Source organism: Schistocerca gregaria, chromosome 11 (genome assembly GCF_023897955.1).
Source record: "Schistocerca gregaria isolate iqSchGreg1 chromosome 11, iqSchGreg1.2, whole genome shotgun sequence".
Lineage (NCBI taxonomy): Eukaryota > Metazoa > Arthropoda > Insecta > Orthoptera > Acrididae > Schistocerca > Schistocerca gregaria.
The window spans coordinates 6142797-6164633 of record NC_064930.1 but is presented as its reverse complement, the minus strand read 5'-3'; the positions used below and the strand labels follow the sequence as shown (position 1 = coordinate 6164633).

General features: G+C 49.7%; 10 non-coding genes across 10 annotated transcripts; all 10 read left to right on the top strand.

The window, feature by feature from the left end:
* Positions 1-622: 622 nt before the first annotated feature.
* On the top strand, positions 623-696 carry Trnaa-agc (transfer RNA alanine (anticodon AGC)). Its single transcript has one exon. It is a non-coding gene; the product is annotated as a tRNA-Ala (tRNA).
* Positions 697-2189: 1493 nt separating this feature from the next.
* Trnaa-agc (transfer RNA alanine (anticodon AGC)) lies at positions 2190-2263 on the top strand. The gene has a single exon. It is a non-coding gene; the product is annotated as a tRNA-Ala (tRNA).
* Positions 2264-3756: 1493 nt separating this feature from the next.
* On the top strand, positions 3757-3830 carry Trnaa-agc (transfer RNA alanine (anticodon AGC)). The gene has a single exon. It is a non-coding gene; the product is annotated as a tRNA-Ala (tRNA).
* Positions 3831-11584: 7754 nt separating this feature from the next.
* Trnaa-agc (transfer RNA alanine (anticodon AGC)) lies at positions 11585-11658 on the top strand. The gene has a single exon. It is a non-coding gene; the product is annotated as a tRNA-Ala (tRNA).
* Positions 11659-13137: 1479 nt separating this feature from the next.
* Positions 13138-13211, top strand: Trnaa-agc (transfer RNA alanine (anticodon AGC)). Its single transcript has one exon. It is a non-coding gene; the product is annotated as a tRNA-Ala (tRNA).
* A 1491-nt stretch (positions 13212-14702) lies between these two features.
* On the top strand, positions 14703-14776 carry Trnaa-agc (transfer RNA alanine (anticodon AGC)). Its single transcript has one exon. It is a non-coding gene; the product is annotated as a tRNA-Ala (tRNA).
* A 1492-nt stretch (positions 14777-16268) lies between these two features.
* Trnaa-agc (transfer RNA alanine (anticodon AGC)) lies at positions 16269-16342 on the top strand. Its single transcript has one exon. It is a non-coding gene; the product is annotated as a tRNA-Ala (tRNA).
* Positions 16343-17834: 1492 nt separating this feature from the next.
* Trnaa-agc (transfer RNA alanine (anticodon AGC)) lies at positions 17835-17908 on the top strand. The gene has a single exon. It is a non-coding gene; the product is annotated as a tRNA-Ala (tRNA).
* Positions 17909-19388: 1480 nt separating this feature from the next.
* Trnaa-agc (transfer RNA alanine (anticodon AGC)) lies at positions 19389-19462 on the top strand. The gene has a single exon. It is a non-coding gene; the product is annotated as a tRNA-Ala (tRNA).
* Positions 19463-20954: 1492 nt separating this feature from the next.
* Trnaa-agc (transfer RNA alanine (anticodon AGC)) lies at positions 20955-21028 on the top strand. Its single transcript has one exon. It is a non-coding gene; the product is annotated as a tRNA-Ala (tRNA).
* Positions 21029-21837: the final 809 nt, after the last annotated feature.

The window sequence follows — 21837 nt, the reverse complement described above, 5'->3', positions numbered from 1 at the left end:
TGTATATGAACGTGTCCGCGCCTTTGTACTCTGGTACGTTCGCCGCTACAAACCAACCAACCATCGTGCCCGTGCACATTAGAGTCGCAAAGAATGGAGAAGAGCCAGGCTTGGTCGTGTGTGCAGCCGTAGCTCAGTTGGCAGATCGTTCGCTTAGCGTGTGAAAGGTCTCGGGTTCAATCCCCGGCTCCTCCATGTTTTGTGGTCAGTGCATGGTAAGTGTTGGTCGCGGCGAACATAAAGGCACGCAAGAAGTTGCAAAACCAGCGTCACAGACTGATATGATGTATACTGTCATCAGGAGAGCCAGATGTAAGTGTGGGGACCGGCTGTTATCGAGGTGTTATCGAGTGCAGATCTGTCTTAGGTATCACGGCATAACGTCATTGAAGTCTAGAGAGTGGACAACACGTTCGTCTTACTCAGAGCGGTGTCCGAACTCTATTTTCGACGTTATGCGTGCCACTTTCATTGTGGCCGACTACGATTCGATACAGAATGCACGAAACCTGAAAGACACCCTCACTGATACATAGAAAGTGTCGTTTGTCTGCGGAATAATGGGAGTGCAAGGGTCTGTGACGTTGATATGGCTGTATGTAGCACTATTAGCCAGCGGGTGGGTGGGCGTAGCTCAGATGGTAGAGCGCTCGCTTAGCGTGCGAGAGGTACTGGGATCGATACCCAGCGCCTCCAGAATTCTTAACACACCTAAAAGCACAACTTGCCATGCAAGTGGAATAATTCCCAACCAGCAGAGGTGTCTAGGCAGATACAAGCGAACGATTAGCAACCACAATTGTCAAGCGTGCTTTTATTCGTGCGCAGGAAGCACCCTCGTCCCACACCTACACTTAATTAAGAAACAGTACAAATGTTCCCATAAGATTCTCAAGCCTACGTCGGAAAGATCTGCCTTGCGCCGAGTTCACGTAAATCCCACTGCACGTTCCCATTCTTTGCGTGCAGTCGGCTGCTACTGGTGTTGCTGGTTGTGACTGCTGATAACAGATGCCGTAGCAATCAATTCATGGAGTGAGTTGTATGTTTTGCGATAGTCTGTCTCTGACAAGCAAGCACAGGTGATATAGGTGCGAACACAGGAAGCTTGCAGCCCCTCGTTGCCTGCAGACACAGAGCAGCCACACTAGGAGAGCGGCCTAAGCCGTAGGCGAAATGTGCTCATTCGCTTTGGCGCGACGTCGAACTATAAATAAGGCTGTCACTAGCGTGAGCGTTGCGTGAGCGTCGTGTAAAGTCGGCTGCAGGGGTGATTGCCAAGTTTGGGCAGCGTTTAGTAGTATATCAGTGCAATGAAGACGTGTCCCAGTGTTTCGCAGTTGGACGACAAGAGTTTTACACAGTAGCAAAGAGCGAGGCACTGAGTTGGCATGAACAATGGAGAGCACAATGGGGCTCGAGATGTGCTTGTTACCTCAGGTGCTGTGTGATTGTCGACAAGGAGTGAAATGGACCAATTTGTGACCGCCCTTTCAATTTAAGACGTTAAAAACAGACGGAATTTGCATTCGTAATGCCAGAGCATCGGAACTACTTGGAACTCTTGTGTATATGAACGTGTCCGCGCCTTTGTACTCTGGTACGTTCGCCGCTACAAACCAACCAACCATCGTGCCCGTGCACATTAGAGTCGCAAAGAATGGAGAAGAGCCAGGCTTGGTCGTGTGTGCAGCCGTAGCTCAGTTGGCAGATCGTTCGCTTAGCGTGTGAAAGGTCTCGGGTTCAATCCCCGGCTCCTCCATGTTTTGTGGTCAGTGCATGGTAAGTGTTGGTCGCGGCGAACATAAAGGCACGCAAGAAGTTGCAAAACCAGCGTCACAGACTGATATGATGGATACTGTCATCAGGAGAGCCAGATGTAAGTGTGGGGACCGGCTGTTATCGAGGTGTTATCGAGTGCAGATCTGTCTTAGGTATCACGGCATAACGTCATTGAAGTCTAGAGAGTGGACAACACGTTCGTCTTACTCAGAGCGGTGTCCGAACTCTACTTTCGACGTTATGCGTGCCACTTTCATTGTGGCCGACTACGATTCGATACAGAATGCACGAAACCTGAAAGACACCCTCACTGATACATAGAAAGTGTCGTTTGTCTGCGGAATAATGGGAGTGCAAGGGTCTGTGACGTTGATATGGCTGTATGTAGCACTATTAGCCAGCGGGTGGGTGGGCGTAGCTCAGATGGTAGAGCGCTCGCTTAGCGTGCGAGAGGTACTGGGATCGATACCCAGCGCCTCCAGAATTCTTAACACACCTAAAAGCACAACTTGCCATGCAAGTGGAATAATTCCCAACCAGCAGAGGTGTCTAGGCAGATACAAGCGAACGATTAGCAACCACAATTGTCAAGCGTGCTTTTATTCGTGCGCAGGAAGCACCCTCGTCCCACACCTACACTTAATTAAGAAACAGTACAAATGTTCCCATAAGATTCTCAAGCCTACGTCGGAAAGATCTGCCTTGCGCCGAGTTCACGTAAATCCCACTGCACGTTCCCATTCTTTGCGTGCAGTCGGCTGCTACTGGTGTTGCTGGTTGTGACTGCTGATAACAGATGCCGTAGCAATCAATTCATGGAGTGAGTTGTATGTTTTGCGATAGTCTGTCTCTGACAAGCAAGCACAGGTGATATAGGTGCGAACACAGGAAGCTTGCAGCCCCTCGTTGCCTGCAGACACAGAGCAGCCACACTAGGAGAGCGGCCTAAGCCGTAGGCGAAATGTGCTCATTCGCTTTGGCGCGACGTCGAACTATAAATAAGGCTGTCACTAGCGTGAGCGTTGCGTGAGCGTCGTGTAAAGTCGGCTGCAGGGGTGATTGCCAAGTTTGGGCAGCGTTTAGTAGTATATCAGTGCAATGAAGACGTGTCCCAGTGTTTCGCAGTTGGACGACAAGAGTTTTACACAGTAGCAAAGAGCGAGGCACTGAGTTGGCATGAACAATGGAGAGCACAATGGGGCTCGAGATGTGCTTGTTACCTCAGGTGCTGTGTGATTGTCGACAAGGAGTGAAATGGACCAATTTGTGACCGCCCTTTCAATTTAAGACGTTAAAAACAGACGGAATTTGCATTCGTAATGCCAGAGCATCGGAACTACTTGGAACTCTTGTGTATATGAACGTGTCCGCGCCTTTGTACTCTGGTACGTTCGCCGCTACAAACCAACCAACCATCGTGCCCGTGCACATTAGAGTCGCAAAGAATGGAGAAGAGCCAGGCTTGGTCGTGTGTGCAGCCGTAGCTCAGTTGGCAGATCGTTCGCTTAGCGTGTGAAAGGTCTCGGGTTCAATCCCCGGCTCCTCCATGTTTTGTGGTCAGTGCATGGTAAGTGTTGGTCGCGGCGAACATAAAGGCACGCAAGAAGTTGCAAAACCAGCGTCACAGACTGATATGATGGATACTGTCATCAGGAGAGCCAGATGTAAGTGTGGGGACCGGCTGTTATCGAGGTGTTATCGAGTGCAGATCTGTCTTAGGTATCACGGCATAACGTCATTGAAGTCTAGAGAGTGGACAACACGTTCGTCTTACTCAGAGCGGTGTCCGAACTCTATTTTCGACGTTATGCGTGCCACTTTCATTGTGGCCGACTACGATTCGATACAGAATGCACGAAACCTGAAAGACACCCTCACTGATACATAGAAAGTGTCGTTTGTCTGCGGAATAATGGGAGTGCAAGGGTCTGTGACGTTGATATGGCTGTATGTAGCACTATTAGCCAGCGGGTGGGTGGGCGTAGCTCAGATGGTAGAGCGCTCGCTTAGCGTGCGAGAGGTACTGGGATCGATACCCAGCGCCTCCAGAATTCTTAACACACCTAAAAGCGCAACTTGCCATGCAAGTGGAATAATTCCCAACCAGCAGAGGTGTCTAGGCAGATACAAGCGAACGATTAGCAACCACAATTGTCAAGCGTGCTTTTATTCGTGCGCAGGAAGCACCCTCCTCCCACACCTACACTTAATTAAGAAACAGTACAAATGTTCCCATAAGATTCTCAAGCCTACGTCGGAAAGATCTGCCTTGCGCCGAGTTCACGTAAATCCCACTGCACGTTCCCATTCTTCGCGTGCAGTCGGCTGCTACTGGTGTTGCTGGTTGTGACTGCTGATAACAGATGCCGTAGCAATCAATTCATGGAGTGAGTTGTATGTTTTGCGGTAATCTGTCTCTGACAAGCAAGCACAGGTGATATAGGTGCGAACACAGGAAGCTTGCAGCCCCTCGTTGCCTGCAGACACAGAGCAGCCACACTAGGAGAGCGGCCTAAGCCGTAGGCGAAATGTGCTCATTCGCTTTGGCGCGACGTCGAACTATAAATAAGGCTGTCACTAGCGTGAGCGTCGTGTAAAGTCGGAAAAGTCGGCTGCAGGGGTGATTGCCAAGTTTGGGCAGCGTTTCGTAGTATATCAGTGCAATGAAGACGTGTCCCAGTGTTTCGCAGTTGGACGACAAGAGTTTTACACAGTAGCAAAGAGCGAGGCACTGAGTTGGCATGAACAATGGAGAGCACAATGGGGCTCGAGATGTGCTTGTTACCTCAGGTGCTGTGTGATTGTCGACAAGGAGTGAAATGGACCAATTTGTGACCGCCCTTTCAATTTAAGACGTTAAAAACAGACGGAATTTGCATTCGTAATGCCAGAGCATCGGAACTACTTGGAACTCTTGTGTATATGAACGTGTCCGCGCCTTTGTACTCTGGTACGTTCGCCGCTACAAACCAACCAACCATCGTGCCCGTGCACATTAGAGTCGCAAAGAATGGAGAATAGCCAGGCTTGGTCGTGTGTGCAGCCGTAGCTCAGTTGGCAGATCGTTCGCTTAGCGTGTGAAAGGTCTCGGGTTCAATCCCCGGCTCCTCCATGTTTTGTGGTCAGTGCATGGTAAGTGTTGGTCGCGGCGAACATAAAGGCACGCAAGAAGTTGCAAAACCAGCGTCACAGACTGATATGATGTATACTGTCATCAGGAGAGCCAGATGTAAGTGTGGGGACCGGCTGTTATCGAGGTGTTATCGAGTGCAGATCTGTCTTAGGTATCACGGCATAACGTCATTGAAGTCTAGAGAGTGGACAACACGTTCGTCTTACTGAGAGCGGTGTCCGAACTCTATTTTCGACGTTATGCGTGCCACTTTCATTGTGGCCAACTACGATTCGATACAGATTGCACGAAACCTGAAAGACACCCTCACTGATACATAGAGAGTAGTGTTTGTCTGCGGAATATTGGGAGTGCAAGGGTCTGTGACGTTGATATGGCTGTATGTAGCACTACTAGTCAACGGGGGGGCGGTGGGCGTAGCTCAGATGGTAGAGCGCTCGCTTAGTGTGTGAGAGGTACTGGGATCGATACCCAGCGCCTCCAGAATTTTTAACACACCTACAAGCGCACCTTGCCATGCAAGTGGAATAATTCCCAACCAGCAGAGGTGTCTAGGCAGATACAAGCGAACGATTAGCAACCACAATTGTCAAGCGTGCTTTTATTCGTGCGCAGGAAGCACCCTCCTCCCACACCTACACTTAATTAAGAAACAGTACAAGTTTTCCCATAAGATTCTCAAGCCTACGTCGGAAAGATCTGCCTTGCGCCGAGTTCACGTAAATCACACTGCACGTTCCCATTCTTTGCGTGCAGTCGGCTGCTACTGGTGTTGCTGGTTGTGACTGCTGATAACAGATGCCGTAGCAATCAATTCATGGAGTGAGTTGTATGTTTTGCGGTAATCTGTCTCTGACAAGCAAGCACAGGTGATATAGGTGCGAACACAGGAAGCTTGCAGCCCCTCGTTGCCTGCAGACACAGAGCAGCCACACTAGGAGAGCGGCCTAAGCCGTAGGCGAAATGTGCTCATTCGCTTTGGCGCGACGTCGAACTATAAATAAGGCTGTCACTAGCGTGAGCGTCGTGTAAAGTCGGAAAAGTCGGCTGCAGGGGTGATTGCCAAGTTTGGGCAGCGTTTCGTAGTATATCAGTGCAATGAAGACGTGTCCCAGTGTTTCGCAGTTGGACGACAAGAGTTTTACACAGTAGCAAAGAGCGAGGCACTGAGTTGGCATGAACAATGGAGAGCACAATGGGGCTCGAGATGTGCTTGTTACCTCAGGTGCTGTGTGATTGTCGACAAGGAGTGAAATGGACCAATTTGTGACCGCCCTTTCAATTTAAGACGTTAAAAACAGACGGAATTGGCATTCGTAATGCCAGAGCATCGGAACTACTTGGAACTCTTGTGTATATGGACGTGTCCGCGCCTTTGTACTCTGGTACCTTCGCCGCTACAAACCAACCAACCATCGTGCCCGTGCACATTAGAGTCGCAAAGAATGGAGAATAGCCAAACTTGGTCGTGTGTGCAGCCGTAGCTCAGTTGGCAGATCGTTCGCTTAGCGTGTGAAAGGTCTCGGGTTCTATCCCCGGCTCCTCCATGTTTTGTGGTCAGTTTATGGTAAGTGTTGGTCGCGGCGAACATAAAGGCACGCAAGAAGTTGCAAAACCAGCGTCACAGACTGATATGATGTATACTGTCATCAGGAGAGCCAGATGTAAGTGTGGGGACCGGCTGTTATCGAGGTGTTATCGAGTGCAGATCTGTCTTAGGTATCACGGCATAACGTCATTGAAGTCTAGAGAGTGGACAACACGTTCGTCTTACTCAGAGCGGTGTCCGAACTCTATTTTCGACGTTATGCGTGCCACTTTCATTGTGGCCGACTACGATTCGATAGAGAATGCACGAAACCTGAAAGACACCCTCACTGATACATAGAAAGTGTCGTTTGTCTGCGGAATAATGGGAGTGCAAGGGTCTGTGACGTTGATATGGCTGTATGTAGCACTATTAGTCAACGGGGGGGTGGGCGTAGCTCAGATGGTAGAGCGCTCGCTTAGCGTGCGAGAGGTACTGGGATTGATACCCAGCGCCTCCAGAATTTATAACACACCTACAAGCGCACCTTGCCATGCAAGTGGAATAATTCCCAACCAGCAGAGGTGTCTAGGCAGATACAAGCGAACGATTAGCAACCACAATTGTCAAGCGTGCTTTTATTCGTGCGCAGGAAGCACCCTCCTCCCACACCTACACTTAATTAAGAAACAGTACAAATGTTCCCATAAGATTCTCAAGCCTACGTCGGAAAGATCTGCCTTGCGCCGAGTTCACGTAAATCCCACTGCACGTTCCCATTCTTCGCGTGCAGTCGGCTGCTACTGGTGTTGCTGGTTGTGACTGCTGATAACAGATGCCGTAGCAATCAATTCATGGAGTGAGTTGTATGTTTTGCGATAGTCTGTCTCTGACAAGCAAGCACAGGTGATATAGGTGCGAACACAGGAAGCTTGCAGCCCCTCGTTGCCTGCAGACACAGAGCAGCCACACTAGGAGAGCGGCCTAAGCCGTAGGCGAAATGTGCTCATTCGCTTTGGCGCGACGTCGAACTATAAATAAGGCTGTCACTAGCGTGAGCGTCGTGTAAAGTCGGAAAAGTCGGCTGCAGGGGTGATTGCCAAGTTTGGGCAGCGTTTCGTAGTATATCAGTGCAATGAAGACGTGTCCCAGTGTTTCGCAGTTGGACGACAAGAGTTTTACACAGTAGCAAAGAGCGAGGCACTGAGTTGGCATGAACAATGGAGAGCACAATGGGGCTCGAGATGTGCTTGTTACCTCAGGTGCTGTGTGATTGTCGACAAGGAGTGAAATGGACCAATTTGTGACCGCCCTTTCAATTTAAGACGTTAAAAACAGACGGAATTGGCATTCGTAATGCCAGAGCATCGGAACTACTTGGAACTCTTGTGTATATGAACGTGTCCGCGCCTTTGTACTCTGGTACGTTCGCCGCTACAAACCAACCAACCATCGTGCCCGTGCACATTAGAGTCGCAAAGAATGGAGAATAGCCAGGCTTGGTCGTGTGTGCAGCCGTAGCTCAGTTGGCAGATCGTTCGCTTAGCGTGTGAAAGGTCTCGGGTTCAATCCCCGGCTCCTCCATGTTTTGTGGTCAGTGCATGGTAAGTGTTGGTCGCGGCGAACATAAAGGCACGCAAGAAGTTGCAAAACCAGCGTCACAGACTGATATGATGTATACTGTCATCAGGAGAGCCAGATGTAAGTGTGGGGACCGGCTGTTATCGAGGTGTTATCGAGTGCAGATCTGTCTTAGGTATCACGGCATAACGTCATTGAAGTCTAGAGAGTGGACAACACGTTCGTCTTACTCAGAGCGGTGTCCGAACTCTATTTTCGACGTTATGCGTGCCACTTTCATTGTGGCCGACTACGATTCGATAGAGAATGCACGAAACCTGAAAGACACCCTCACTGATACATAGAAAGTGTCGTTTGTCTGCGGAATAATGGGAGTGCAAGGGTCTGTGACGTTGATATGGCTGTATGTAGCACTATTAGTCAACGGGGTGGTGGGCGTAGCTCAGATGGTAGAGCGCTCGCTTAGCTTGCGAGAGGTACTGGGATCGATACCCAGCGCCTCCAGAATTTTTAACACACCTACAAGCGCACCTTGCCATGCAAGTGGAATAATTCCCAACCAGCAGAGGTGTCTAGGCAGATACAAGCGAACGATTAGCAACCACAATTGTCAAGCGTGCTTTTATTCGTGCGCAGGAAGCACCCTCCTCCCACACCTACACTTAATTAAGAAACAGTACAAGTTTTCCCATAAGATTCTCAAGCCTACGTCGGAAAGATCTGCCTTGCGCCGAGTTCACGTAAATCACACTGCACGTTCCCATTCTTTGCGTGCAGTCGGCTGCTACTGGTGTTGCTGGTTGTGACTGCTGATAACAGATGCCGTAGCAATCAATTCATGGAGTGAGTTGTATGTTTTGCGGTAATCTGTCTCTGACAAGCAAGCACAGGTGATATAGGTGCGAACACAGGAAGCTTGCAGCCCCTCGTTGCCTGCAGACACAGAGCAGCCACACTAGGAGAGCGGCCTAAGCCGTAGGCGAAATGTGCTCATTCGCTTTGGCGCGACGTCGAACTATAAATAAGGCTGTCACTAGCGTGAGCGTCGTGTAAAGTCGGAAAAGTCGGCTGCAGGGGTGATTGCCAAGTTTGGGCAGCGTTTCGTAGTATATCAGTGCAATGAAGACGTGTCCCAGTGTTTCGCAGTTGGACGACAAGAGTTTTACACAGTAGCAAAGAGCGAGGCACTGAGTTGGCATGAACAATGGAGAGCACAATGGGGCTCGAGATGTGCTTGTTACCTCAGGTGCTGTGTGATTGTCGACAAGGAGTGAAATGGACCAATTTGTGACCGCCCTTTCAATTTAAGACGTTAAAAACAGACGGAATTGGCATTCGTAATGCCAGAGCATCGGAACTACTTGGAACTCTTGTGTATATGGACGTGTCCGCGCCTTTGTACTCTGGTACCTTCGCCGCTACAAACCAACCAACCATCGTGCCCGTGCACATTAGAGTCGCAAAGAATGGAGAATAGCCAAACTTGGTCGTGTGTGCAGCCGTAGCTCAGTTGGCAGATCGTTCGCTTAGCGTGTGAAAGGTCTCGGGTTCTATCCCCGGCTCCTCCATGTTTTGTGGTCAGTTTATGGTAAGTGTTGGTCGCGGCGAACATAAAGGCACGCAAGAAGTTGCAAAACCAGCGTCACAGACTGATATGATGTATACTGTCATCAGGAGAGCCAGATGTAAGTGTGGGGACCGGCTGTTATCGAGGTGTTATCGAGTGCAGATCTGTCTTAGGTATCACGGCATAACGTCATTGAAGTCTAGAGAGTGGACAACACGTTCGTCTTACTCAGAGCGGTGTCCGAACTCTATTTTCGACGTTATGCGTGCCACTTTCATTGTGGCCGACTACGATTCGATAGAGAATGCACGAAACCTGAAAGACACCCTCACTGATACATAGAAAGTGTCGTTTGTCTGCGGAATAATGGGAGTGCAAGGGTCTGTGACGTTGATATGGCTGTATGTAGCACTATTAGTCAACGGGGGGGTGGGCGTAGCTCAGATGGTAGAGCGCTCGCTTAGCGTGCGAGAGGTACTGGGATTGATACCCAGCGCCTCCAGAATTTATAACACACCTACAAGCGCACCTTGCCATGCAAGTGGAATAATTCCCAACCAGCAGAGGTGTCTAGGCAGATACAAGCGAACGATTAGCAACCACAATTGTCAAGCGTGCTTTTATTCGTGCGCAGGAAGCACCCTCCTCCCACACCTACACTTAATTAAGAAACAGTACAAATGTTCCCATAAGATTCTCAAGCCTACGTCGGAAAGATCTACCTTGCGCCGAGTTCACGTAAATCCCACTGCACGTTCCCATTCTTTGCGTGCAGTCGGCTGCTACTGGTGTTGCTGGTTGTGACTGCTGATAACAGATGCCGTAGCAATCAATTCATGGAGTGAGTTGTATGTTTTGCGATAGTCTGTCTCTGACAAGCAAGCACAGGTGATATAGGTGCGAACACAGGAAGCTTGCAGCCCCTCGTTGCCTGCAGACACAGAGCAGCCACACTAGGAGAGCGGCCTAAGCCGTAGGCGAAATGTGCTCATTCGCTTTGGCGCGACGTCGAACTATAAATAAGGCTGTCACTAGCGTGAGCGTCGTGTAAAGTCGGAAAAGTCGGCTGCAGGGGTGATTGCCAAGTTTGGGCAACGTTTCGTAGTATATCAGTGCAATGAAGACGTGTCCCAGTGTTTCGCAGTTGGACGACAAGAGTTTTACACAGTAGCAAAGAGCGAGGCACTGAGTTGGCATGAACAATGGAGAGCACAATGGGGCTCGAGATGTGCTTGTTACCTCAGGTGCTGTGTGATTGTCGACAAGGAGTGAAATGGACCAATTTGTGACCGCCCTTTCAATTTAAGACGTTAAAAACAGACGGAATTTGCATTCGTAATGCCAGAGCATCGGAACTACTTGGAACTCTTGTGTATATGAACGTGTCCGCGCCTTTGTACTCTGGTACCTTCGCCGCTACAAACCAACCAACCATCGTGCCCGTGCACATCAGAGTCGCAAAGAATGGAGAATAGCCAGGCTTGGTCGTGTGTGCAGCCGTAGCTCAGTTGGCAGATCGTTCGCTTAGCGTGTGAAAGGTCTCGGGTTCAATCCCCGGCTCCTCCATGTTTTGTGGTCAGTGCATGGTAAGTGTTGGTCGCGGCGAACATAAAGGAACGCAAGAAGTTGCAAAACCAGCGTCACAGACTGATATGATGTATACTGTCATCAGGAGAGCCAGATGTAAGTGTGGGGACCGGCTGTTATCGAGGTGTTATCGAGTGCAGATCTGTCTTAGGTATCACGGCATAACGTCATTGAAGTCTAGAGAGTGGACAACACGTTCGTCTTACTCAGAGCGGTGTCCGAACTCTATTTTCGACGTTATGCGTGCCACTTTCATTGTGGCCGACTACGATTCGATAGAGAATGCACGAAACCTGAAAGACACCCTCACTGATACATAGAAAGTGTCGTTTGTCTGCGGAATAATGGGAGTGCAAGGGTCTGTGACGTTGATATGGCTGTATGTAGCACTATTAGTCAACGGGGGGGTGGGCGTAGCTCAGATGGTAGAGCGCTCGCTTAGCGTGCGAGAGGTACTGGGATCGATACCCAGCGCCTCCAGAATTTTTAACACACCTACAAGCGCCCCTTGCCATGCAAGTGGAATAATTCCCAACCAGCAGAGGTGTCTAGGCAGATACAAGCGAACGATTACCAACCACAATTGCCAAGCGTGCTTTTATTCGTGCGCAGGAAGCACCCTCCTCCCACACCTCCACTTAATTAAGAAACAGTACAAATGTTCCCATAAGATTCTCAAGCCTACGTCGGAACGATCTGCCTTGCGCCGAGATCACGTAAATCCCACTGCACGTTCCCATTCTTTGCGTGCAGTCGGCTGCTACTGGTGTTGCTGGTTGTGACTGCTGATAACAGATGCCGTAGCAATCAATTCATGGAGTGAGTTGTATGTTTTGCGATAGTCTGTCTCTGACAAGCAAGCACAGGTGATATAGGTGCGAACACAGGAAGCTTGCAGCCCCTCGTTGCCTGCAGACACAGAGCAGCCACACTAGGAGAGCGGCCTAAGCCGTAGGCGAAATGTGCTCATTCGCTTTGGCGCGACGTCGAACTATAAATAAGGCTGTCACTAGCGTGAGCGTCGTGTAAAGTTGGAAAAGTCGGCTGCAGGGGTGATTGCCAAGTTTGGGCAGCGTTTAGTAGTATATCAGTGCAATTAAGACGTGTCCCAGTGTTTCGCAGTTGGACGACAAGAGTTTTACACAGTAGCAAAGAGCGAGGCACTGAGTTGGCATGAACAACGGAGAGCACAATGGGGCTCGAGATGTGCTTGTTACCTCAGGTGCTGTGTGATTGTCGACAAGGAGTGAAATGGACCAATTTGTGACCGCCCTTTCAATTTAAGACGTTAAAAACAGACGGAATTTGCATTCGTAATACCAGAGCATCGGAACTACTTGGAACTCTTGTGTATATGAACGTGTCCGCGCCTTTGTACTCTGGTACCTTCGCCGCTACAAACCAACCAACCATCGTGCCCGTGCACATCAGAGTCGCAAAGAATGGAGAATAGCCAGGCTTGGTCGTGTGTGCAGCCGTAGCTCAGTTGGCAGATCGTTCGCTTAGCGTGTGAAAGGTCTCGGGTTCAATCCCCGGCTCCTCCATGTTTTGTGGTCAGTGCATGGTAAGTGTTGGTCGCGGCGAACATAAAGGCACGCAAGAAGTTGCAAAACCAGCGTCACAGACTGATATGATGTATACTGTCATCAGGAGAGCCAGATGTAAGTGTGGGGACCGGCTGTTATCGAGTGCAGATCTGTCTTAGGTATCACGGCATAACGTCATTGAAGTCTAGAGAGTGGACAACACGTTCGTCTTACTCAGAGCGGTGTCCGAACACTATTTTCGACGTTATGCGTGCCACTTTCATTGTGGCCGACTACGATTCGATACAGAATGCACGAAACCTGAAAGACACCCTCACTGATACATAGAAAGTGTCGTTTGTCTGCGGAATAATGGGAGTGCAAGGGTCTGTGACGTTGATATGGCTGTATGTAGCACTATTAGTCAACGGGGGGTGGGCGTAGCTCAGATGGTAGAGCGCTCGCTTAGCGTGCGAGAGGTACTGGGATCGATACCCAGCGCCTCCAGAATTTTTAACACACCTACAAGAGCCCCTTGCCATGCAAGTGGAATAATTCCCAACCAGCAGAGGTGTCTAGGCAGATACAAGCGAACGATTAGCAACCACAATTGTCAAGCGTGCTTTTATTCGTGCGCAGGAAGCACCCTCCTCCCACACCTACACTTAATTAAGAAACAGTACAAATGTTCCCATAAGATTCTCAAGCCTACGTCGGAAAGATCTGCCTTGCGCCGAGTTCACGTAAATCCCACTGCACGTTCCCATTCTTTGCGTGCAGTCGGCTGCTACTGGTGTTGCTGGTTGTGACTGCTGATAACAGATGCCGTAGCAATCAATTCATGGAGTGAGTTGTATGTTTTGCGATAGTCTGTCTCTGACAAGCAAGCACAGGTGATATAGGTGCGAACACAGGAAGCTTGCAGCCCCTCGTTGCCTGCAGACACAGAGCAGCCACACTAGGAGAGCGGCCTAAGCCGTAGGCGAAATGTGCTCATTCGCTTTGGCGCGACGTCGAACTATAAATAAGGCTGTCACTAGCGTGAGCGTCGTGTAAAGTCGGAAAAGTCGGCTGCAGGGGTGATTGCCAAGTTTGGGCAGCGTTTCGTAGTATATCAGTGCAATGAAGACGTGTCCCAGTGTTTCGCAGTTGGACGACAAGAGTTTTACACAGTAGCAAAGAGCGAGGCACTGAGTTGGCATGAACAACGGAGAGCACAATGGGGCTCGAGATGTGCTTGTTACCTCAGGTGCTGTGTGATTGTCGACAAGGAGTGAAATGGACCAATTTGTGACCGCCCTTTCAATTTAAGACGTTAAAAACAGACGGAATTTGCATTCGTAAAACCAGAGCATCGGAAATACTTGGAACTCTTGTGTATATGAACGTGTCCGCGCCTTTGTACTCTGGTACCTTCGCCGCTACAAACCAAACAACCATCGTGCCCGTGCAGATCAGAGTCGCAAAGAATGGAGAATAGCCAGGCTTGGTCGTGTGTGCAGCCGTAGCTCAGTTGGCAGATCGTTCGCTTAGCGTGTGAAAGGTCTCGGGTTCAATCCCCGGCTCCTCCATGTTTTGTCGTCAGTGCATGGTATGTGTTGGTCGCGGCGAACATAAAGGCACGCAAGAAGTTGCAAAACCAGCGTCACAGACTGATATGATGTATACTGTCATCAGGAGAGCCAGATGTAAGTGTGGGGACCGGCTGTTATCGAGGTGTTATCGAGTGCAGATCTGTCTTAGGTATCACGGCATAACGTCATTGAAGTCTAGAGAGTGGACAACACGTTCGTCTTACTCAGAGCGGTGTCCGAACTCTATTTTCGACGTTATGCGTGCCACTTTCATTGTGGCCGACTACGATTCGATAGAGAATGCACGAAACCTGAAAGACACCCTCACTGATACATAGAAAGTGTCGTTTGTCTGCGGAATAATGGGAGTGCAAGGGTCTGTGACGTTGATATGGCTGTATGTAGCACTATTAGTCAACGGGGGGGTGGGCGTAGCTCAGATGGTAGAGCGCTCGCTTAGCGTGCGAGAGGTACTGGGATCGATACCCAGCGCCTCCAGAATTTTTAACACACCTATAAGCGCACCTTGCCATGCAAGTGGAATAATTCCCAACCAGCAGAGGTGTCTAGGCAGATACAAGCGAACGATTAGCAACCACAATTGTCAAGCGTGCTTTTATTCGTGCGCAGGAAGCACCCTCCTCCCACACCTACACTTAATTAAGAAACAGTACAAATGTTCCCATAAGATTCTCAAGCCTACGTCGGAAAGATCTACCTTGCGCCGAGTTCACGTAAATCCCACTGCACGTTTCCATTCTTTGCGTGCAGTCGGCTGCGACTGGTGTTTCTGGTTGTGACTGCTGATAACAGATGCCGTAGCAATCAATTCATGGAGTGAGTTGTATGTTTTGCGATAGTCTGTCTCTGACAAGCAAGCACAGGTGATATAGGTGCGAACACAGGAAGCTTGCAGCCCCTCGTTGCCTGCAGACACAGAGCAGCCACACTAGGAGAGCGGCCTAAGCCGTAGGCGAAATGTGCTCATTCGCTTTGGCGCGACGTCGAACTATAAATAAGGCTGTCACTAGCGTGAGCGTCGTGTAAAGTCGGAAAAGTCGGCTGCAGGGGTGATTGCCAAGTTTGGGCAACGTTTCGTAGTATATCAGTGCAATGAAGACGTGTCCCAGTGTTTCGCAGTTGGACGACAAGAGTTTTACACAGTAGCAAAGAGCGAGGCACTGAGTTGGCATGAACAATGGAGAGCACAATGGGGCTCGAGATGTGCTTGTTACCTCAGGTGCTGTGTGATTGTCGACAAGGAGTGAAATGGACCAATTTGTGACCGCCCTTTCAATTTAAGACGTTAAAAACAGACGGAATTTGCATTCGTAATGCCAGAGCATCGGAACTACTTGGAACTCTTGTGTATATGAACGTGTCCGCGCCTTTGTACTCTGGTACCTTCGCCGCTACAAACCAACCAACCATCGTGCCCGTGCACATCAGAGTCGCAAAGAATGGAGAATAGCCAGGCTTGGTCGTGTGTGCAGCCGTAGCTCAGTTGGCAGATCGTTCGCTTAGCGTGTGAAAGGTCTCGGGTTCAATCCCCGGCTCCTCCATGTTTTGTGGTCAGTGCATGGTAAGTGTTGGTCGCGGCGAACATAAAGGCACGCAAGAAGTTGCAAAACCAGCGTCACAGACTGATATGATGTATACTGTCATCAGGAGAGCCAGATGTAAGTGTGGGGACCGGCTGTTATCGAGGTGTTATCGAGTGCAGATCTGTCTTAGGTATCACGGCATAACGTCATTGAAGTCTAGAGAGTGGACAACACGTTCGTCTTACTCAGAGCGGTGTCCGAACTCTATTTTCGACGTTATGCGTGCCACTTTCATTGTGGCCGACTACGATTCGATAGAGAATGCACGAAACCTGAAAGACACCCTCACTGATACATAGAAAGTGTCGTTTGTCTGCGGAATAATGGGAGTGCAAGGGTCTGTGACGTTGATATGGCTGTATGTAGCACTATTAGTCAACGGGGGGGGTGGGCGTAGCTCAGATGGTAGAGCGCTCGCTTAGCGTGCGAGAGGTACTGGGATCGATACCCAGCGCCTCCAGAATTTTTAACACACCTATAAGCGCACCTTGCCATGCAAGTGGAATAATTCCCAACCAGCAGAGGTGTCTAGGCAGATACAAGCGAACGATTAGCAACCACAATTGTCAAGCGTGCTTTTATTCGTGCGCAGGAAGCACCCTCCTCCCACACCTACACTTAATTAAGAAACAGTACAAATGTTCCCATAAGATTCTCAAGCCTACGTCGGAAAGATCTACCTTGCGCCGAGTTCACGTAAATCCCACTGCACGTTTCCATTCTTTGCGTGCAGTCGGCTGCTACTGGTGTTTCTGGTTGTGACTGCTGATAACAGATGCCGTAGCAATCAATTCATGGAGTGAGTTGTATGTTTTGCGATAGTCTGTCTCTGACAAGCAAGCACAGGTGATATAGGTGCGAACACAGGAAGCTTGCAGCCCCTCGTTGCCTGCAGACACAGAGCAGCCACACTAGGAGAGCGGCCTAAGCCGTAGGCGAAATGTGCTCATTCGCTTTGGCGCGACGTCGAACTATAAATAAGGCTGTCACTAGCGTGAGCGTCGTGTAAAGTCGGAAAAGTCGGCTGCAGGGGTGATTGCCAAGTTTGGGCAACGTTTCGTAGTATATCAGTGCAATGAAGACGTGTCCCAGTGTTTCGCAGTTGGACGACAAGAGTTTTACACAGTAGCAAAGAGCGAGGCACTGAGTTGGCATGAACAATGGAGAGCACAATGGGGCTCGAGATGTGCTTGTTACCTCAGGTGCTGTGTGATTGTCGACAAGGAGTGAAATGGACCAATTTGTGACCGCCCTTTCAATTTAAGACGTTAAAAACAGACGGAATTTGCATTCGTAATGCCAGAGCATCGGAACTACTTGGAACTCTTGTGTATATGAACGTGTCCGCGCCTTTGTACTCTGGTACCTTCGCCGCTACAAACCAACCAACCATCGTGCCCGTGCACATCAGAGTCGCAAAGAATGGAGAATAGCCAGGCTTGGTCGTGTGTGCAGCCGTAGCTCAGTTGGCAGATCGTTCGCTTAGCGTGTGAAAGGTCTCGGGTTCAATCCCCGGCTCCTCCATGTTTTGTGGTCAGTGCATGGTAAGTGTTGGTCGCGGCGAACATAAAGGCACGCAAGAAGTTGCAAAACCAGCGTCACAGACTGATATGATGTATACTGTCATCAGGAGAGCCAGATGTAAGTGTGGGGACCGGCTGTTATCGAGGTGTTATCGAGTGCAGATCTGTCTTAGGTATCACGGCATAACGTCATTGAAGTCTAGAGAGTGGACAACACGTTCGTCTTACTCAGAGCGGTGTCCGAACTCTATTTTCGACGTTATGCGTGCCACTTTCATTGTGGCCGACTACGATTCGATAGAGAATGCACGAAACCTGAAAGACACCCTCACTGATACATAGAAAGTGTCGTTTGTCTGCGGAATAATGGGAGTGCAAGGGTCTGTGACGTTGATATGGCTGTATGTAGCACTATTAGTCAACGGGGGGGGTGGGCGTAGCTCAGATGGTAGAGCGCTCGCTTAGCGTGCGAGAGGTACTGGGATCGATACCCAGCGCCTCCAGAATTTTTAACACACCTATAAGCGCACCTTGCCATGCAAGTGGAATAATTCCCAACCAGCAGAGGTGTCTAGGCAGATACAAGCGAACGATTAGCAACCACAATTGTCAAGCGTGCTTTTATTCGTGCGCAGGAAGCACCCTCCTCCCACACCTACACTTAATTAAGAAACAGTACAAATGTTCCCATAAGATTCTCAAGCCTACGTCGGAAAGATCTACCTTGCGCCGAGTTCACGTAAATCCCACTGCACGTTTCCATTCTTTGCGTGCAGTCGGCTGCTACTGGTGTTTCTGGTTGTGACTGCTGATAACAGATGCCGTAGCAATCAATTCATGGAGTGAGTTGTATGTTTTGCGATAGTCTGTCTCTGACAAGCAAGCACAGGTGATATAGGTGCGAACACAGGAAGCTTGCAGCCCCTCGTTGCCTGCAGACACAGAGCAGCCACACTAGGAGAGCGGCCTAAGCCGTAGGCGAAATGTGCTCATTCGCTTTGGCGCGACGTCGAACTATAAATAAGGCTGTCACTAGCGTGAGCGTCGTGTAAAGTCGGAAAAGTCGGCTGCAGGGGTGATTGCCAAGTTTGGGCAACGTTTCGTAGTATATCAGTGCAATGAAGACGTGTCCCAGTGTTTCGCAGTTGGACGACAAGAGTTTTACACAGTAGCAAAGAGCGAGGCACTGAGTTGGCATGAACAATGGAGAGCACAATGGGGCTCGAGATGTGCTTGTTACCTCAGGTGCTGTGTGATTGTCGACAAGGAGTGAAATGGACCAATTTGTGACCGCCCTTTCAATTTAAGACGTTAAAAACAGACGGAATTTGCATTCGTAATGCCAGAGCATCGGAACTACTTGGAACTCTTGTGTATATGAACGTGTCCGCGCCTTTGTACTCTGGTACCTTCGCCGCTACAAACCAACCAACCATCGTGCCCGTGCACATCAGAGTCGCAAAGAATGGAGAATAGCCAGGCTTGGTCGTGTGTGCAGCCGTAGCTCAGTTGGCAGATCGTTCGCTTAGCGTGTGAAAGGTCTCGGGTTCAATCCCCGGCTCCTCCATGTTTTGTGGTCAGTGCATGGTAAGTGTTGGTCGCGGCGAACATAAAGGCACGCAAGAAGTTGCAAAACCAGCGTCACAGACTGATATGATGTATACTGTCATCAGGAGAGCCAGATGTAAGTGTGGGGACCGGCTGTTATCGAGTGCAGATCTGTCTTAGGTATCACGGCATAACGTCATTGAAGTCTAGAGAGTGGACAACACGTTCGTCTTACTCAGAGCGGTGTCCGAACTCTATTTTCGACGTTATGCGTGCCACTTTCATTGTGGCCGACTACGACTCGATAGAGAATGCACGAAACCTGAAAGACACCCTCACTGATACATAGAAAGTGTCGTTTGTCTGCGGAATAATGGGAGTGCAAGGGTCTGTGACGTTGATATGGCTGTATGTAGCACTATTAGTCAACGGGGGGGTGGGCGTAGCTCAGATGGTAGAGCGCTCGCTTAGCGTGCGAGAGGTACTGGGATCGATACCCAGCGCCTCCAGAATTTTTAACACACCTACAAGCGCCCCTTGCCATGCAAGTGGAATAATTCCCAACCAGCAGAGGTGTCTAGGCAGATACAAGCGAACGATTAGCAACCACAATTGCCAAGCGTGCATTTATTCGTGCGCAGGAAGCACCCTCCTCCCACACCTACACTTAATTAAGAAACAGTACAAATGTTCCCATAAGATTCTCAAGCCTACGTCGGAAAGATCTGCCTTGCGCCGAGATCACGTAAATCCCACTGCACGTTCCCATTCTTTGCGTGCAGTCGGCTGCTACTGGTGTTGCTGGTTGTGACTGCTGATAACAGATGCCGTAGCAATCAATTCATGGAGTGAGTTGTATGTTTTGCGATAGTGTGTCTCTGACAAGCAAGCACAGGTGATATAGGTGCGAACACAGGAAGCTTGCAGCCCCTCGTTGCCTGCAGACACAGAGCAGCCACACTAGGAGAGCGGCCTAAGCCGTAGGCGAAATGTGCTCATTCGCTTTGGCGCGACGTCGAACTATAAATAAGGCTGTCACTAGCGTGAGCGTCGTGTAAAGTCGGAAAAGTCGGCTGCAGGGGTGATTGCCAAGTTTGGGCAACGTTTCGTAGTATATCAGTGCAATGAAGACGTGTCCCAGTGTTTCGCAGTTGGACGACAAGAGTTTTACACAGTAGCAAAGAGCGAGGCACTGAGTTGGCATGAACAATGGAGAGCACAATGGGGCTCGAGATGTGCTTGTTACCTCAGGTGCTGTGTGATTGTCGACAAGGAGTGAAATGGACCAATTTGTGACCGCCCTTTCAATTTAAGACGTTAAAAACAGACGGAATTTGCATTCGTAATGCCAGAGCATCGGAACTACTTGGAACTCTTGTGTATATGAACGTGTCCGCGCCTTTGTACTCTGGTACCTTCGCCGCTACAAACCAACCAACCATCGTGCCCGTGCACATCAGAGTCGCAAAGAATGGAGAATAGCCAGGCTTGGTCGTGTGTGCAGCCGTAGCTCAGTTGGCAGATCGTTCGCTTAGCGTGTGAAAGGTCTCGGGTTCAATCCCCGGCTCCTCCATGTTTTGTGGTCAGTGCATGGTAAGTGTTGGTCGCGGCGAACATAAAGGCACGCAAGAAGTTGCAAAACCAGCGTCACAGACTGATATGATGTATACTGTCATCAGGAGAGCCAGATGTAAGTGTGGGGACCGGCTGTTATCGAGGTGTTATCGAGTGCAGATCTGTCTTAGGTATCACGGCATAACGTCATTGAAGTCTAGAGAGTGGACAACACGTTCGTCTTACTCAGAGCGGTGTCCGAACTCTATTTTCGACGTTATGCGTGCCACTTTCATTGTGGCCGACTACGATTCGATAGAGAATGCACGAAACCTGAAAGACACCCTCACTGATACATAGAAAGTGTCGTTTGTCTGCGGAATAATGGGAGTGCAAGGGTCTGTGACGTTGATATGGCTGTATGTAGCACTATTAGTCAACGGGGGGGGTGGGCGTAGCTCAGATGGTAGAGCGCTCGCTTAGCGTGCGAGAGGTACTGGGATCGATACCCAGCGCCTCCAGAATTTTTAACACACCTATAAGCGCACCTTGCCATGCAAGTGGAATAATTCCCAACCAGCAGAGGTGTCTAGGCAGATACAAGCGAACGATTAGCAACCACAATTGTCAAGCGTGCTTTTATTCGTGCGCAGGAAGCACCCTCCTCCCACACCTACACTTAATTAAGAAACAGTACAAATGTTCCCATAAGATTCTCAAGCCTACGTCGGAAAGATCTACCTTGCGCCGAGTTCACGTAAATCCCACTGCACGTTTCCATTCTTTGCGTGCAGTCGGCTGCTACTGGTGTTTCTGGTTGTGACTGCTGATAACAGATGCCGTAGCAATCAATTCATGGAGTGAGTTGTATGTTTTGCGATAGTCTGTCTCTGACAAGCAAGCACAGGTGATATAGGTGCGAACACAGGAAGCTTGCAGCCCCTCGTTGCCTGCAGACACAGAGCAGCCACACTAGGAGAGCGGCCTAAGCCGTAGGCGAAATGTGCTCATTCGCTTTGGCGCGACGTCGAACTATAAATAAGGCTGTCACTAGCGTGAGCGTCGTGTAAAGTCGGAAAAGTCGGCTGCAGGGGTGATTGCCAAGTTTGGGCAACGTTTCGTAGTATATCAGTGCAATGAAGACGTGTCCCAGTGTTTCGCAGTTGGACGACAAGAGTTTTACACAGTAGCAAAGAGCGAGGCACTGAGTTGGCATGAACAATGGAGAGCACAATGGGGCTCGAGATGTGCTTGTTACCTCAGGTGCTGTGTGATTGTCGACAAGGAGTGAAATGGACCAATTTGTGACCGCCCTTTCAATTTAAGACGT